At 42.0% G+C, this 18,728-nt stretch overlaps 1 pseudogene; it reads right to left on the bottom strand.

The window, feature by feature from the left end:
- Positions 1-357: 357 nt before the first annotated feature.
- On the bottom strand, positions 358-1,346 carry LOC148003588 (reticulocalbin-1 pseudogene; annotated as a pseudogene).
- Positions 1,347-18,728: the final 17,382 nt, after the last annotated feature.

The raw sequence follows: 18,728 nt of genomic DNA, 5'->3' as shown, positions 1-18,728 counted from the left end.
TGGGGTTATTTCTATCTTCCTGTATCTGTTGAGGCCTGTTTTGTGACTGATTATATGGTCAATTTTGTAGAAGGTACAATGGGATGCTGAGAAGAAGGTATATCCTTTGGTTTTAGGGTGGAGTGTTCTATATATATATATATGTTAAATCCATTTGTTTCATAACCTGTTAGTCTTTCTGTGTCTCTGTTTAATTTCTGTTTCCCTTATCTGTACATTGATGAAAGTGGCGTGTTTAAATTTCCTACTATTATTGTTTGTGGTGCAATGTATGATTTTTTTGAGCTTTAGAAAGGTTTCTTATTGTTTAGGGACACAACTGCTATATATTTGACAAATATAGCAATCACCCAGAACATCCGTAGAAAGCATGTGACTGTTGGCCACATGAGGATGAGTTTCTTTCAAAGATCATCATGATTTTTGGTAAGATCTTCTCTGTAATTGGTGGCATGGCTTCCCACAAACATGGTCCAGTTGTCTAGAATCTCCTCCTTGGTCAGCATCTCATCCTTGTTTTTATCTGACTCATACACCAGATGCTGGGCCTCAGCCTGTGCATGTTCATAGTCCTGAGGGAGGATCCAATGGTGAATCTCATCCTAATCCAGTTCCCCATCCTTGTTCAGATTTGGGAAATCATTGAACTGCTCCCCAGACAAAACCCAGTAGGTCTCAGGGCAATTGTCTTCGTGAGAAAAAGATGTCCACAATGTACTCATCCTGGTCCACAAAACCATCCCTGTTCTTGTCGATATTCCCCAGCGTTTCCAGAACTACAATCTCCTTCATATGTTCTAAATCCTCTTAGTGCAGAAAAGCAATGAACCCGTACTGAGTAGCTGTCAGGTCACCGTCAAGGCCTTAAACCTCCTCTCATCTCGTGGAGGCAACTTTTTAAAGTTGTGATGATCAGAGCTATCTTGGAATTCAGCAAGGTTTCCCAGGTAGTAGCCATAGGTAGCCTGCTGGTATTCTTCCCAGGAGATTTTTCATCTATGTCCCTATCATAATCCTTCCAGAGTTTAGCCACATTTTGGTTGATGTATCTTTTCTGTACCTGTTTGATCCAAACTTTCAGATCCTCAGTAGTAACAAGGCTGCCTTCATCACTGTCAATTGGATCAACAATTTTCCCCAACTACTCCTGCTCTCGTCCAGGATTAGGTATCAAAGGTCTTGGAGTCCTCCTTGCCCAGGAAGACCTCATGATCGTACAGGAAGCTGTGCTTATTCTCTGGTGGCCACTGGCCCTGCTCTGAATCGGGACAAACCATGTGCTCCTTGCTTATCATGCTCTTGGCCATGAACGCCAGGACCAGTGCCAGCAGCAGCCCATGGAGAGTCCCAGGCTGACACCATGCACCACAGTTGCGATCAAAGGGTGGCAGCAGGGAAGTAGGGGCTCAGAGCACCTTATCCGCTGTCCCTTCCCCAGAGAGGGCTTTTGTTACATTTCAAACGTTATACGTTTTCCTGGTTTCCACAAAACCCCTTATAAAACCCCCTCCCCCTTCTACTATGAGGGTGTTACCACACCCACCCAAACACCCAGGCCTATCTGCCTCCCTGTTCTGGTTTCCCCTACACTGGGGCATCAAGCCTTGACAAGACCAAGGGCTTCTCCTCCCATTTGTGCCCAAGAAGGCCATCCTCTTCTACATATGCAGCTGTAGCCATGGGTCTGTCCATGTGTACTCTTTGGATGGTGGTTTCGGTCCTGGGAACTCTGGGTGTTTCTTAGTGTTGTTCTTATGGGGCTGTAAACCCCTTCAGCTCCCTCAATCCTTTCTCTTACTCCTCCATTGGGGACCCTGCTCTCAGTTGAATGGTTGGCTGCAAGTATCTGCCTCTGTATTTGTCATGCTCTTTACCCCACTCTTTTGAGCAGATCACCACAGAGCAATGAAGATGTATTGTCTTGGCATGATGATGTACAGACAAATAGATGATTTCTTAATTCTTATGATGGTTCTATAAGAATTCCTAAAATTAGATTAGTAATTTTAAGCTCCTTTATAATGGGACAGCTATTATGTTTTCTCTGGTAATCAAAATTGCATTGAGAACTCTTCCTTCTTAAAGTTTCATGAGTGAATTGCTTCTGCAATACCAAGCAGGCATCTACAAATTAGAACCCATGCTAAGAGGGTACAAACCAATTAACCAAAGTTCATAAAAAGAGAACTAATGATTTACTATAGGTGCGAGGACTGAACGTAAATAATTGACTGGATTTGCCTATAGGCAATTTCACTTATTCTTTTCTCATAAAAATTACAGCTTTTAACTCTCCATGAACATGCAAAGCCAGTGACAGATGGTGACGGTTTATCCTGATGATTACTCTTCATGGATATGCATGTAAACATTCTCTGTCATAAACTGATTATCCAACTTATGATTTGAATTCCTGTGCAAACTTGTGGTGAACTTTTCACCATGTGATGCTGTGTTCAGAAAGATATACAAATGCTGACGACAAAGAGAGAGAAAGCTTTTTAGACAGAACTGAACTGAAGAGAACAGAACTCAAGAAGAACTTAGAAGTAAAGGCATAGCGTTGAGAGTAAGGCATTGAGAGTAAGGAAATTATTGTGTCATAAGAGCAAGAGGAAAGGAGATAAGAAGAAGAGAGCAAGGAGAACCTTATAAGTCAAACTTTGTGGAGGCAAACCTTTGTAGAAAGTTTAGGAAAACTGAAGAACTTATAAATAAAGGTTAAAATCACTGCTCTTCAGTCTTCAGCCTGGCTCACTGGCTAGCCTGTGCTCTTCAGGCAGGCTCACTGGCTAGCCTGTGCTCTTCAACCTGGCTCACTGGCTAGCCTCTGCTCTTCAGTCAGACTCACTGGCTAGCCTGTGCTCTTCAGTCAGGCTCACTGGCTAGCCTCTGCTCTTCAGCCTGGCTCACTGGCTAGCCTGTGCTCTTCAGCCTGGCTCACTGACTAGCCTCTGCTCTTCAGTCAGGCTCACTGGCTAGCCTCTGCTCTTCAGCTAGGCTCACTGGCTAGCCTCTGCTCTTCAGTCAGGTTCACTGTCTAGCCTCTGCTATTCAGTTACGCTCACTGGCTAGACTCTGCATCTCAGCTGGGCTCACTGACCTATGGGGCCCTAGCACATCGCTTAACCATCTGCTCATGATTGCCTGACCACACTGACCACCTGACCGCCCTGACTTCTTAAAGTCATTCTCTAGAAAGAGCAAAAGAAACCAAAGAGAAACACCACAGCAAACTTTTCCCATGGGCTCTGCTTTAACCTTAAGTGCTTTCATTATTTCTTTAAAAGAGTGAAATATAATTTCGGCTATTCATATGGCCAGGAGAGCTGAGCAGTAGTCATTGCTTTAGGGAATTTGGTGCTTAATCAAAAGATTCCTTTATTCTCTCACGATGTTATCTGTATGCTGTAAGATGTATGTTTAGAAAACACAACACCAAATTCCTAAAATCTAGATGTTTTAAGACATCAGCTCATGGAGAAACATAACTGCTTCCTATCTAGACTGGGCTTTTTTGCTATACTGCAGGTACAATCAATTTTCCACACTACTTCCATGATTTTCAACAATGATTAAGAGAAAAATAAGTTGAACATAATGGCCAGAAAGGGGGTTCTGTCAAGTTGTCTTATGTGGGACAAGATACCAAACTATGATGGTAAACCTAAAACCACCTGTTCCCAAAACTAACAGAACTTACAGAAAATACATACTTTCTTATCACACCTCCTCCCCAATGGTCAGTGATTTAATGAGCACCTACTACGATCCTAGCACTGTGCATCTAAGTGTGTAATGGTGAATAAAAAAACTTAATAAAAAGCCTCATTAAGGAATAAAGAAAAATGAAACATAACTTTGAAACTCAGAATTCAATATAAGCAAAACCACCATTTCTTCAACTGGTGATTTCTGAAAACTTCATAATTTTTTCCATGGGCTTCTATAGTAATGATACTGAGTCTTGATTTGGTAAATCACAAAAAGCAAGTCACTCTTCTTTCTTGGCTCCCACAACTGTCAAAGGGAACAACACTGTTGCTGTCCATTGTGCTTCCCTATCAATCCTGCTATGGATGGTAATGAATTCCAGTCTTTTCAATGTGAAAACAGGCCACCACTTGAGGGCAAAGATTATTAAAATTACCCAAACCGGTATATTCTCTAAAATTTTCACATAGCATTTTACTGATATCACAATGTAAATTCACCACAAATATTTAACCAATGAAAATATTGAATAGCTCTGCAAATAGGAGCGATAATCATATATACTTGAAAACAACTATTATGGAAACAAAGGACGTACTAGGAGAAAAGATACATCACTAAAAGCTACACAAGCAGCAAAAAAGACACTACATTTCTTGGTTTAAAAGTTAGGTGATACACTTAATCTTTAAAGACAGGCAATGTACTTGATCTTTAAGCCCTTCAACTGTGCCCTGTCCACATCGAAACTGCAGTAGATGACAATCTTTTGTAAGATTTATTTATTTATATGTGAGACAATGCAGCTGTCTTCAGACACACCAGAAGAGGGCATCAGTACTCATTACAGATGGTTGTGAGCCACCATGTGGTTGCTGGCATTTGAACTCAGGACCTCTGGAAGAACACTTGGTGCTCTTACCCATTGAGTCATCTCTCCAGCCCTCACAACAGCCTCTCTTTCACAGCATCACAGTGGTCTATTTCACTAGATGGCTCCAGGGTGATAACAGAGAAACTTTCACAGTTCCTGAGCACTTCTGAGTTCAAACACCACCAGTGCCAACTCTGTGCTGTTGGCACATTCTGACCTGTCTCCTAAGGGTTGTCAGCCACAAAAGGGACGGGTTAGCACCAGACAGCATTCACTGCCCAATCCTAAAAACCCCATCGATTCTGAAAAAGCCACATTCCATGCTTGCTCCATATTTGAGGAAGCCAAATGGTTGATCTGGCTCAAGGCTCTACTTTTCTTAGCTCATCAACTTTCTTTTTCCACTTCTTGTCACAAGAAGTATTTTTTTATGCTGCAAATACACTGCAGTGTTTGAAGGAAACCACCATCAACTCTGGGTGCCACCTCTTGAAATTTAAAATTCACAAAACAATTCATGGCTTTCTAATCAGCACCATGGAAAATGAACAACAACAAGCAAAACCATTCCAAAGGAACTTGCTGATCTGAAGGTCTGCTCATAGCAGGTAGGAAAGAATTAAATTATGCAGAACTGTAATCTCTCAGAGCTTTGGAGGCTAAAAAAGAGGAAATCTCTGTTTATGTTCCCTTTCTCCAAGTAATTGAAGGAGGGTATTTTGCATCCTCCAAATACAATTACTTGCAAGGGGCAACCAATTACAAAGTAGATCAGAAGAAATCTATTAAATAATACATTCATTGCCTAAGGTTTTTAGAAAATATTTTCCCTTGATCCCAGGCCTTTAACATACATTAGAAACATTACAGGGATGTGCCACCAGGCTAAGCTGCCTCTGAAAAGCCTGTCCTGCCCTGGCAGGTACAGGCCATTTAATTCCAAGTCATCTGGAGAGGTGTGACAACCCCAAGTTGCTGTGGGGATGTCAGAGCACAGCTCTCATGCACACTCCAGATTACCTCTCCATTCTTTCTCAATGCCATGGGCTTTCCAATCCCTGCTTCAGCTCTCCATACATTCCTGAACCCTCCCTTCCCCTACCTAGTGGGCTCACTTTGCATTGCCTCCTTCTGCCATGGCTTTCCCAGGGCGCGGGGGGGGGGGGGGGGCAGAACCAGTCCAAGGAGGGGAGCAGGTCTCCTACCTACCTTGACGATGCTGCTCTTAAGGTGCAGCCCGCCCTGCTTGCTCCTTGCTGTCCCTGGGGACCAGACCGGAGGTCGGGCTAGGGGTCTGCGCGAGCGCCAGGCCTCGAGGTCCCCTGGCAGGACTGGCCTGGGCTTCTTCCTTGGACACTGCGAGGTTGTAGTCTCAGTTGGAAACCCCGTCGCTGTCATAGCGCGCCCTCCGGTGGCCGAGGTGACGCCCAACGCCGCTAAGGCCCCCTTCCCTGGCCGCTTCTTCTGCTTTTTCTTTTCTTTTCTTCTTTCTCTTTTTGTTCGCGATGTGGCGCCTGCGAAGAGCTCGCCTCCAGGAAAGTAGGACATCGTGCAGTCAGAATCACCTCTGGGCCCTGCCGGGGTTGGAGAGGGAGAGAGAGGAGTCAGCTTGGGAGGTGGCGCCCTGGCTGCTGGCACCTGCTGATGGAAAACTCGCCCAGGCACACGCGCTGCTGAGGGCGCCAAATATAACGCGGGCGCCCGGTCCCCTCAGGCCCCGCGCTCACCCACGAGCTCCGCGTGCCCTGAGGCCCGGCTCGGGCGCGGTCGAGCTGCGGGGTGGGACAGACACGGGTGCCCACTCCACGGTGCAGGCAACACGGGGAAGCAGGACACGGGGAGGCGTGTGGTGTGAATCTCTGGGCTCCGCCCAGGCCCGTCAGACCCCCTCAGTGCTCTGAGGAGGCGCAGGGCGGCTTCTGTGGCCCCCAGGCCCAACATAACCTAACCGCGGCCATCGCCTGCGGAGCTTCCAGCTGCCCCAGGCTTGAGGCTTGGGCATGGTGATTGTGCTTGCCACTCTCCTAGGCCGGCTCAGCAGGGTGCAAGCCACCACCTGCTGTCCTCACCTGAAGGCATCCTGATGGGGCTGAGATCCCAGATCCAGCAGGCGAGCCTCAGGGCACTGGGCCATGGTCTTGGCTCTGCACCTTGTTGCCAGCCCCTCATACATATGGCAGCATCACACATATGGCTCCTACCAACCGCCACTAATTACCATTTGGACATTCCATCACAGTGTTCTCAAGAAGAAAGATTGTAAACAAACAGAAATAGAATGAAATTTAAAATCTTTTTTATCAGGCTGGAGAGATGGCTTGGTGCTTAAGAGCCCTGCTTCTCCAGTGCTCCCAAGTTCAATTCCCAGCAACCACATGCTGACAGACAACTATCTGTAGTGGGATCCAATGCCCTCTTCTGTCTGAAGCTCTCTTCTGACATGCAGGCACACTCGCAGAGTGTTCATGTACATAAATAAATAAATCTTTAAAAATAAAACCTTCTAATCAGTTAATGTATCTACATCTAGAAGCTAGAAAAGGGTCACAGCAATATTAAAAATAATTCAGAAATGGTAAAGGGATGTACGAGAGTCACAAAATTCACTGAGCAAGATGGTGTATGCCTGGAATCCCAGCACTCACAAGGCTGAGGTAGGTGGATTGCCTTGAGTTCAAGCCTAGACTAAAGTGTGAGACCTTGTAGTAGAAAACAAAACAATTGGGGAGGGGATGGAGAGAGAGACAGAGAGACAGAGAGACAGAAAGACAGAGAAAGACGGAGAGGGTGACAGAGACAGAGAGCCAGCGCCAGAGAGAGACAGAAACAGAGAGAGACATCGATGTCATTTCCTGCACTGATGACAAGCTACTGAAGAATGTGAATGTCTCCTACCAAGCACTGAGATAATCCTAATGACAGAATGGGTTTCTTATTAAGATATCATCAACTGTAGATGGAAAAGTAAAGGAATGTATAATAAATAAAAGAGAAATCCTAAATTTGGAAAGCCTAAATTTAGAAGACTGTATAAGTTTAAGTCATAGGGGAGGGGATGAGAAGATGTGGGGGAGAGAATAACCAGAATAAATTATATATGTGTATGAAAATGTTAACTAAGAGCAACCAATGAAAAGAGAAAAGCAGGTTTATTTTACGGTGAAATTGAGTTCCCATATGATACTATATAACATTTTTTAAATTGATTATATGAATTATCTGCAATAAAAAATCAATTGTTATTAAAGATGCGGTTGTGTTCATATTAATTTCAAGTGTTTTAAATTCTTTTTATTTATTTGCTTATTTATTGATTAATTTTTTAAGACAGGGTTTTCCTATGTAGACCAGGTAGACCTCAAAAAAGAGACCCACCTGCCTATACCTCCAAAGAGTTAGGATCAAAAGTATACATACACATGAAATTTACATTCTTAAAGTGATCAAAAATTACAGCTCTCAACTTGGTACAATTATTGAACAGTGATCAAGTGAATAAAAATATCAGAAACACATGTAAGGCATTAGGTTACTGTTGTTAAAAGGATCTTGAGCAGCATATATAATTCAAATCATCCAGGAGACACATAGTGAAAAAAAACATGAAACTGGGTAAAGATGATTTAAATTTTTTTAATCTATTAAAAATTTTAAAGTGCATTCGATATGAAAGCTGTAAGTGATATACTTCACATTTTTGCTTATATACCATCTTCAATTTTATGTGCATTCTGCAAGTATTGTCCATGTTTATTCAGGCTCTTAATATTTCCCCATGACTGATACCATTCACAGAAATCATATTGAGCAAACTGTATATGTTGACGTATAATAGAATTGTATTCTACAAAGTATAGCATAGAAATATGTATACATAACTTCCCATATGTATGTATATACATATGTAAATGGCTCAAGAAAATGAGTATCATGTTATCACTGTGGTATTATTTTCATTAAAATCCTGAGAACATTGAAATGGCATTAAATAATGACCAGATTGGCAAAAAAAAACTCCACAAAATAAAATTCTTATAAAGAATCTAACAATACTAGCAAAAGATGCAAAATATTAAAGACTCATTGAAATATAAAGCCCAGATGAAATTCTGTATAATATTTTCTCAACTCTAGGATAATGTATTTTTGTACAACTATATCAATAAAAGGCCTGAATTTTGAAGAATTCAAGAGTAGTACAGTATGATTATGCAGTGGTCAATACTGTTGCATACCATTTTACATAACTGCAAACACTCTTGATCTTTTGTTCCGTGGTCTAAAGATGAACTCGGGTAGATTTATGGGGAACCATTGCACTGTAGACTTAAACTGGATTAATTTGGGGATGAGTAAGCCATATTTTGGTAAAGTTGCTTTAAAAATAAACCGTTGGATATTAGTACGGTAAGTAATTCTCCCTGAAGGAAAAACCAGACACCAAGAACCTAGACCACTGCTGTCCAGGAGAAATTTCTAGATGATAGAAATATTCTATATCTGCGGTGTTTCTGTTTATGGATTCTGGCTGGCTGTTTGCCTCCTGGTTTGCCTGCTGTGACTAAAGAGGCAGATTTTAGTTCTAAGTTTAGTTCATCTCAAATAGCCATGTGTGACCAGTGGGTGCCATTTGAACAGTGTAGCCACAGAAAACTGAAGCAGTGTAACCAAAGACTCACCTAGGAGTCAGTTGACCTCCTAGAAGGTGACTTGGGAAAACATTGGCATTGATAGCCTCTTGGGGAGCTCACCTTCTCCAAAAGCAAACTGTGAATCCTTTACTCTTCTGCAATAGTCATAATGCAACTGGTCTCACACCCACCCCATCCCTCACCAAAGACACTTGAGAGGGAGCTAAACCCACTGTGTGCTTTAGATTTCAGTTTAGAAAGCACTTCCTTCAAAGTGGAGCAGACTGAGATTGCCAAGTCCTTTTCGTGGCTCCGGGGACTTGGGTCTGACCAGGGATGAGGAGGAAATGAAGAATGACATTGGACACCCATAGATGGGGAAGGCTGGGTCCGTGAGCTGGAGAAAATGCAGCATCCCAGAAGCTCAGCACGTTTATTATATAGAGTTGGCCAGGAAGCAGGGCTGTTGCACAGGGAAGCAAGGAGGTGGGCATTACATGCAGATAAACAAGGAGGGGAGGACTATGCATATGTAACTGACAAGGGGCAGATTTAGCTAATCTCAGTAGGAGCAGTCTCTGCAGGGAACAGTCTTCAGGCTGTAAATATACAGATGGGGCCAGGGAGAAAGGTAGAGTTGACTTTTTCTGCACACACTATCAATGCCATCCTGAGAAGGCTTTGTTGTCTCTGAGTCTCAAGGGGCATGGGGGCCTTTGCCTTTTCCCCATGGATAAACGGCATTGGGTCCATGGCATGGTCATATCAGGTTTACAGCACACATCCACTCAGGGCTGCACTTCCTCAGGGCTTCCTCTGCTCCCACAGTGAGATCTCAAAAGAAAAACAGAAACCAAAGAAAAAATGTGCTCAGTTAACTGGTTAATTCCCTAAAGTATACAGATCCAGTGTCCTAACTAGGACTTCTTCAAAGGCTACAGAAAATCCTGTGGACCTAAAGTAAGCAAGAAAAAAAAACCCAAAGACCCTTCGTCCCCCAAAAGATGAATGGGAGAAAAAAATTATTAAAGGTTTTCATAGAAAATTGTTTAAGAAAAACACACGGGAATTGTACTTAATAGAGTTAGTGTGCTGAGATGTGAGACCCACTCACAACATGCAGCATTTGGAAGTCTCAGACAACTTAACAGAAGAGGACTCCTAAATGTTCGTTGTGACCACTCTCCACATACTACTCACAGCTTAATACTAACCTCCATAATTGAGTTGGGTACAGTGTTCACCATAGCAGATAATTGAAGCATTAGTGCACACAGACACACAGACACACACAAACACACACACACAAAACACACACACACAAACACACTCACACACACAAAACACACACAAAACACACACACTCACTCACACTCACACATACACTCACAAACATACACACACACTCAAACACACACACAAAAAACACACACTCACACACCCTCACACATACAGTCACACACATACACACACACTCAAACACAAGCACACACACATACACACACCCTCACACATACACACACACAAAACATACCAAACACACACACACTCAGTAGCACACACAAGAGAAATGTATATTCTATGAAATTTCTTGGTGTATTTTTATTTGTAAGCCTCAATGCTGGAGTATTCTTGGTTTTGCATAAAGTGGGGGGAAAAGTCAGGCTTCATTTTCCCCCTTTTGAAATGACAGATATCTGTGTGTTAAACAGACTCTGATGGCTGTCCAGGCTGCCTCGGCCTATTTGACAGCATCCAGGTCACCTTGGTCTGGACAGTGGTTGTTCTTCTTATTGGCAACTGGTTTGCATCAGAAGAATTTTTCACATCCTTACCAATATTAGAAGATTGGTGACACAAGCAGCTTGACAAACAGTAAAATTATTGTGGTTTTGCCTTTCTGGAGGACATTAAAATTTACATGGTTTGCATATGGCTTTTTTTTCTTAGCATTTAGTCCTGCTTTAGTGCTGTTCAAATGTGGCCATGCAGCCAGCATCCCTTTGCTCCAGGCTCTCAGCACCCCACTCCTGTCACTGATCTGATACATACTTGGTCCCAGAGATTGACAGCAGAGGGACTTGACACACAGCGTCCACTCTGCTTCACTGCATTGATTTTTGTAAATTCTTTACAATGGCTATTTCTTTTTTTTTAAATTAAATTGAGTATTTCTTATATACATTTCTGTTATTCTGTTTCCCGCTTTCCGGGCAAACATCCCCCTCCTCCCTCCCATTCTTTATGGGTGTTGCCCTCCCCATCCTCCCCCCATTGCCGCCCTGCCCCCAACAATCTAGTTCACTGGGGGTTCAGTCTTAGCAGGACCCAGGGCTTCCCCTTCCACTGGTGCTCTTACTAGGATATTCATTGCTACCTATGAGGTCAGAGTCCAGGGTCAGTCCATGTATAGTCTTTAGGTAGTGGCTTAGTCCCTGGAAGCTCTGGTTGCTTGGCATTGTTGTACATATGGGGTCTCGAGCCCCTTCAAGCTCTTCCAGTTCTTTCTCTTCAACGGGGGTCCTATTCTCAGTTCAGTGGTTTGCTGCTTGCATTCGCCTCTGTGTTTGCTGTATTCTGGCTTTGTCTGTCAGGAGTGATCTACATCCGGCTCCTGTCGGCCTGCACTTCTTTGCTTCATCCATCTTGTCTAATTGGGTGGCTGTATATGTATGGACCACATGTGGGGCAGGCTCTGAATGGGTGTTCCTTCTGTGTCTGTTTTAATATTTGCCTCTCTATTCCCTGCCAAGGGTATTTTTGTTCCCCTTTTAAAGAAGGAGTGAAGCATTCACATTTTGATCATCCTTCTTGAGTTTCATGTGTTCTAGGCATCTAGGGTAATTCAAGCATTTGGGCTAATAGCCACTTATCAATGAGTGCATACCATGTGTGTTTTTCTGTGATTGAGTTACCTCACTCAGGATGATATTTTCCAGTTCCGACCATTTGCCTACGAATTTCATAAAGTCATTGTTTTTGATAGCTGAGTAATATTCCATTGTGTAGATGTACCACATTTTCTGTATCCATTCCTCTGTTGAAGGGCATCTGGGTTCTTTCCAGCTTCTGGCTATTATAAATAAGGCTGCGATGAACATAGTGCAGCACGTGTCTTTTTTATATGTTGGGGCATCTTTTGGGTATATGCCCAAGAAAGGTATAGCTGGATCCTCAGGCAGTTCAATGTCCAATTTTCTGAGGAACCTCCAGACTGATTTCCAGAATGGTTGTACCAGTCTGCAATCCCACCAACAATGGAGGAGTGTTCCCCTTTCTCCGCATCCTTGCCAGCATCTACTGTCACCTGAGTTTTTGATCTTAGCCATTCTCACTGGTGTGAGGTGAAATCTCAGGGTTGTTTTGATTTGCATTTCCCTTATGACTAAAGATGTTGAACATTTCTTTAGGTGTTTCTCAGCCATTCGGCATTCCTCAGCTGTGAATTCTTTGTTTAGCTCTGAACCCCATTTTTTAATAGGGTTATTTGTCTCCCTGCGGTCTAACTTCTTGAGTTCTTTGTATAGTTTGGATATAAGGCCTCTATCTGTTGTAGGATTGGTAAAGATCTTTTCCCAATCTGTTGGTTGCCATTTTGTCCGAACCACAGTGTCCTTTGCCTTATATAAGCTTTGCAGTTTTATGAGATCCCATTTGTCGATTCTTGATCTTAGAGCATAAGCCATTGGTGTTTTGTTCAGGAAATTTATCCCGTGCCCATGTGTTCCAGATTCTGCCCTAGTTTTTCTTCTATTAGTTTGAGTGTGTCTGGTTTGATGTGGAGGTCCTTGATCCACTTGGACTTAAGCTTTGTACAGGGTGATAAACATGGATCAATCTGCATGCTTCTACATGTTGACCTCCAGTTGACCCAGCACCATTTGCTGAAAATGCTATCTTTTTTCCATTGGATGGTTTTGGCTCCTTTGTCAAAAATCAAGTGCCCATGGGTGTGTGGGTTCATTTCTGGGTCTTCAATTCTGTTCCATTGGTCTATCTGTCTGTCTCTGTACCAATACCATGCAGTTTTTATCACTATTGCTCTGTAATACTGCTTGAGTTCAGGGATAGTGATTCCCCCTGAAGTCCTTTTATTGTTGAGGATAGTTTTAGCTATCCTGGGTTTTTTGTTATTCCAGATGAATTTGCAAATTGTTCTGTCTTACTCTTTGAAGAATTGGATTGGTATTTTGATGGGGATTGCATTGAATCTGTAGATCGCTTTTGGTAAAATGGCCATTTTTACTATATTAATCCTGCCAATCCATGAGCTTGGGAGATCTTTCCATCTTCTGAGGTCTTCTTCAATTTCATTCTTAAGAGTCTTGAAGTTCTTATTGTACAAATCTTTTACTTGCTTGGTTAAAGTCACACCGAGGTACTTTATATTATTTGGGTCTATTATGAAGGGTGTCCTTTCCCTAATTTCTTTCTCGGCTTGTTTCTCTTTTGTGTAGCGGAAGGCTACTGATTTATTTGAGTTAATTTTATACCCAGCCACTTTGCTGAAGTTGTCTATCAGCTTTAGTAGTTCTCTGTTGGAACTTTTGCGATCACTTAAATATACTATCATATCATCTGCAAATAGTGATATTTTGACTTCTTCTTTTACGATCTCTATACACTTGACCTCCTTTTGTTGTCTGGTTGATCTGGCTAGAACTTCAAGAACTATATTGAATAAGTAGGGAGAGAGTGGGCAACCTTGTCTAGTCTCTGATTTTAGTGGGATTGCATCAAGTTTCTCTCCATTTAGTTTAATGTTAGCAACTGGTTTGCTGTATATGGCTTTTACTATGTTTAGGTATGGGCCTTGAATTCCTATTCTTTCCAGGACTTTTATCATGAAGGGGTGTTGAATTTTGTCAAATGCTTTCTCAGCATCTAATGAAATGATCATATGGTTTTGATCTTTCAGTTTGTTTATATAATGGATCATGTTGATTGTTTTCCATATATTAAACCATCCCTGCATGCCTGGGATGAAGCCTACTTGATCATGGTGGATGATTGTTTTGATGTGCTCTTGGATTCGGTTTGCCAGAATTTTATTGAGTATTTTTGCGTCGATATTCATAAGGGAAATTGGTCTGAAGTTCTCTTTCTTTGTTGGGTCTTTGTGTGGTTTAGGTATAAGAGTAATTGTGGCTTCATAGAAGGAATTTGGTAGTGCTCCATCTGTTTCAATTTTGTGGAATAGTTTGGATAATATTGGTATGAGGTCTTCTATGAAGGTCTGATAGAATTCTGCACTAAACCTGTCTGGACCTGTGCTCTTTTTGGTTGGGAGACCTTTAATGACTGCTTCTATTTCCTTAGGAGTTATGGGGTTGTTTAACTGGTTTATCTATTCCTGATTTAACTTTGGTACCTGATATCTGTCTAGGAAATTGTCCATTTCCTGCAGATTTTCAAGTTTTGTTGAATATAGGCTTTTATAGTAAGATCTGATGATTTTTTGAATTTCCTCTGAATCTGTAGTTATGTCCCTTTTCATTTCTGATTTTGTTAATTTGGACACACTCTCTGTGTCCTCTCATTAGTCTGTCTAAGGGATTATCTATCTTGTTAATTTTCTCAAAGAACCAACTTTTGGTTCTGTTGATTCTTTCTATGGTCCTTTTTGTTTCTACTTGGTTGATTTCAGCTCTGAGTTTGATTATTTCCTGCCTTCTACTACTCCTGGGTTTATTTGCTTCTTTTTGTTCTAGAGCTTTTAGGTGTGCTGTCAAGCTGCTGACATATGCTCTCTCCTGTTTCTTTCTGCAGGCACTCAGCGCTATGAGTTTTCCTTTTAGCACAGCTTTCATTGTGTCCCATAAGTTTGAGTATGTCGTACCTTCATTTTCATTAAATTCTAAAAAGTCTTTAATTTCTTTCTTTATTTCTTCCTTGACCCGGTTATCATTGAGTAGAGCATTGTTCAATTTCCACGTATATGTGGGCATTCTTCCCTTATTGTTATTGAAGACCAGTTTTAGGCCGTGGTGGTCCGATAGCAGGCATGGGATTATTTCTGTCTTTCTGTACCTGTTGAGGCCCGTTTTTTGACCAATTATATGGTCAATTTTGGAGAAAGTACCATGAGGAGCTGAGAAGAAGGTATATCCTTTTGCTTTAGGATAGAATATTCTATAAATATCTGTTAAGTCCATTTGGCTCATGACTTCTCTTAGTTTGTCTACGTCTCTGTTTAATTTCTGTTTCCATGATCTGTCCATTGGTGAGAGTGGGGTGTTGAAGTCTCCTACTATTATTGTGTGAGGTGCAATGTGTGTTTTGAGCTTTAGTAAGGTTTCTTTTACGTATGTAGGTGCCCTTGTATTTGGGGCATAGAAATTTAGGATTGAGAGTTCATCTTGGTGGATTTTTCCTTTGATGAATATGAAGTGTCCTTCCTTACCTTTTTTGATGAATTTTAGTTGAAAATTGATTTTATTTGATATTAGAATGGCGACTCCAGCTTGCTTCTTCTGACCATTTGCTTGGAAAGTTGTTTTCCAGCCTTTCACTCTGAGGTAGTGTCTGTCTTTGTCTCTGAGGTGTGTTTCCTGTAGGCAGCAGAATGCAGGGTCCTCATTGCATATCCAGTTTGTTAATCTATGTCTTTTTATTGGGGAGTTGAGGCCATTGATATTGAGAGATATTAAGGAATAGTGATTATTGCTTCCTGTTATATTCATATTTGGATGTGAGGTTATGTTTGTGTGCTTTTCTTCTCTTTGTTTTGTTGCCAAGACAATTAGTCTCTTGCTTCTTGTAGGATATAGCCTGCCTCCTTATGTTGGGCTTTACCATTTATTATCCTTTGTAGTGCTGGATTTGTAGAAAGATATTGTGTAAATTTGGTTTTGTCATGGAATATCTTGGTTTCTCCATCTATGTTAATTGAGAGTTTTGCAGGATACAGTAACCTGGGCTGGCATTTGTGTTCTCTTAGGGTCTGTATGACATCTGTCCAGGATCTTCTGGCTTTCATAGTTTCTGGCGAAAAGTCTGGTGTGATTCTGATAGGTCTGCCTTTATATGTTACTTGACCTTTTTCCCTTACTGCTTTTAATATTCTTTCTTTATTTTGTGCGTTTGGTGTTTTGACTATTATGTGACGGGAGGTGTTTCTTTTCTGGTCCAAACTATTTGGAGTTCTGTAGGCTTCTTGTATGCCTATGGGTATCTCTTTTTTTAGGTTAGGGAAGTTTTCTTCTATGATTTTGTTGAAAATATTTACTGGTCCTTTGAGCTGGGAGTCTTCACTCTCTTCTATACCTATTATCCTTAGGTTTGATCTTCTCATTGAGTCCTGGGTTTACTGTATGTTTTGGACCAGTAGCTTTTTCTGCTTTACATTATCTTTGACAGTTGCGTCAATGATTTCTATGGAATCTTCTGCTCCTGATATTCTCTCTTCCATCTCTTGTATTCTGTTGGTGAAGCTCGTATCTACAGCTCCTTGTCTCTTCTTTTGGTTTTCTATATCCAGGGTTGTTTCCATGTGTTCTTTCTTGATTGCTTCTATTTCCATTTTTAATTCCTTCAACTGTTTGATTGTGTTTTCCTGGAATTCTTTCAGGGATTTTTGATACTCCTCTCTATGGGCTTCTACTTGTGTATTTATGATTTCCTGGAATTCTTTCAGGGATTTTTGTGACTCCTCTCTATGGGCTTCTACTTGTTTATTTATGATTTCCTAGAATTCTTTCAGGGATTTTTGAGATTCCTCTCTGTAGGCTTCTACTTGTTCTCTAAGGGAGTTAGTTCTTCACGTCTTTCTTGAAGTCCTCCAGCATCATGATCAAATATGATTTTGAAACTAGATCTTGCTTTTCTGGTGTGTTTGGATATTCCGTGTTTGCTTTGGTGGGAGAATTGGGCTCCGATGATGCCATGTAGTCTTGCTTTCTGTTGCTTAGGTTCCTGCGCTTGCCTCTCGCCATGAGATTATCTCTAGTGTTACTTTGTTCTGCTATTTCTGACAGTGGCTAGACTCTCCTATAAGCCTGTGTGGCAGGAGTGCTGTAGACCTATTTTCCTGTTTTCTTTCAGCCAGTTATGGGGACAGAGTGTTCTGCTTTCGGGCGTGTAGTTTTCCCCATCTACAGGTCTTCAGCTGTTCCTGTGGGCCTATGTCTGGTGTTCACCAGGCAGGTCACTTGCAGCAGAAAGGTTGGTCTTACCTGTGGTCCCAAGGCTCAAGTTTGCTCATGGGGTGCTGCCTACAAGCTCTACGCGGGGACAGCAACCAGGAAGATCTGTGCCACCCTTTCCGGGAGCCTCTGTGCACCAGGGTTCCAGATGGCGTTTGGTGTTTTCTTCTGGCGTCAGAGATGTGTGCAGAGTGCAGTCTCTTCTGCTTTCCCAGGCGTTTCTGCCTCTCTGAACGTTTAGGTCTCCCTCCCACGGGATTTGGGTGCAGAGAACTGTTTATCCGGTCTGTCCCTTCAGGTTCCAGCAGTGTCTCAGGCGCAGAGGTCCTGCAGCTCCTGGGCCCTCCCCCACCAATACCACCATTTCTTTAACTGGTGATTTCTGAAAAGCTCATCATTTTTTCCATGGGCTTCTACAGTAATGATACTCAGTCTCAGTTTTGTAAGACACAAACAGGCAACTCACACTTCTTTCTTGGCTCCCACAACTGTCAAAGGGAACAACACTGTCGCTGTCCATTGTGCTTCCCTATCAATCCTACTATGGATGGTAATGAATTCCAGTCTTTTCAATGTGAAAACAGGCCACCACTTGTGGGCAAAGATTATTAAAATTACCCAAACCGGTATATTCTCTAAAATTTTCACATAGCATTTTACTGATATCACAATGTAAATTCACCACAAATATTTAACCAATGAAAATATTGAATAGCTCTGCAAATAGGAGCGATAATCATATATACTTGAAAACAACTATTATGGAAACAAAGGACGTACTAGGAGAAAAGATACATCACTAAAAGCTACACAAGCAGCAAAAAAGACACTACATTTCTTGGTTTGAAAGTTAGGTGATACACTTGATCTTTAAAGACAGGCAATGTACTTGATCTTTAAGCCCTTCAACTGTGCCCTGTCCACATAGAAACTGCAGTAGATGACAATCTTTTGTAAGATTTATTTATTTATATGTGAGACAATGCAGCTGTCTTCAGACACACCAGAAGAGGGCATCAGTACTCCTTACAGATGGTTGTGAGCCACCACGTGGTTGCTGGCATTTGAACTCAAGACCTCTGAAAGAACACTTGATGCTCTTACCCACTAAGCCATCTCTCCAGCCCTCACAACAGCCTCTTACACAGCATCACAGTGGTCTATTTCACTAGATGGCTCCAGGCTGATAACAGAGAAACTTTCATAGTTCCTGAGCACTTCTGAGTTCAAATACCACCAGTGCTAACTCTGTGCTGTTGGCACATTCTGACCTGTCTCCTAAGGGTTGTCAGCCACAAAAGGGATGGGTTAGCACCAGACAGTATTCACTGCCCAATCCTAAAAACCCCATCAATTCTGAAAAAG

Source organism: Rattus norvegicus, chromosome 9 (assembly GCF_021556685.1).
Source record: "Rattus norvegicus strain SHRSP/BbbUtx chromosome 9, alternate assembly SHRSP_T2T, whole genome shotgun sequence".
In the NCBI taxonomy this organism is placed as follows: Eukaryota; Metazoa; Chordata; class Mammalia; order Rodentia; family Muridae; genus Rattus; species Rattus norvegicus.
The sequence above is the reverse complement of the archived record's forward strand: the minus strand, read 5'-3'. Positions and strand labels throughout refer to the sequence as shown.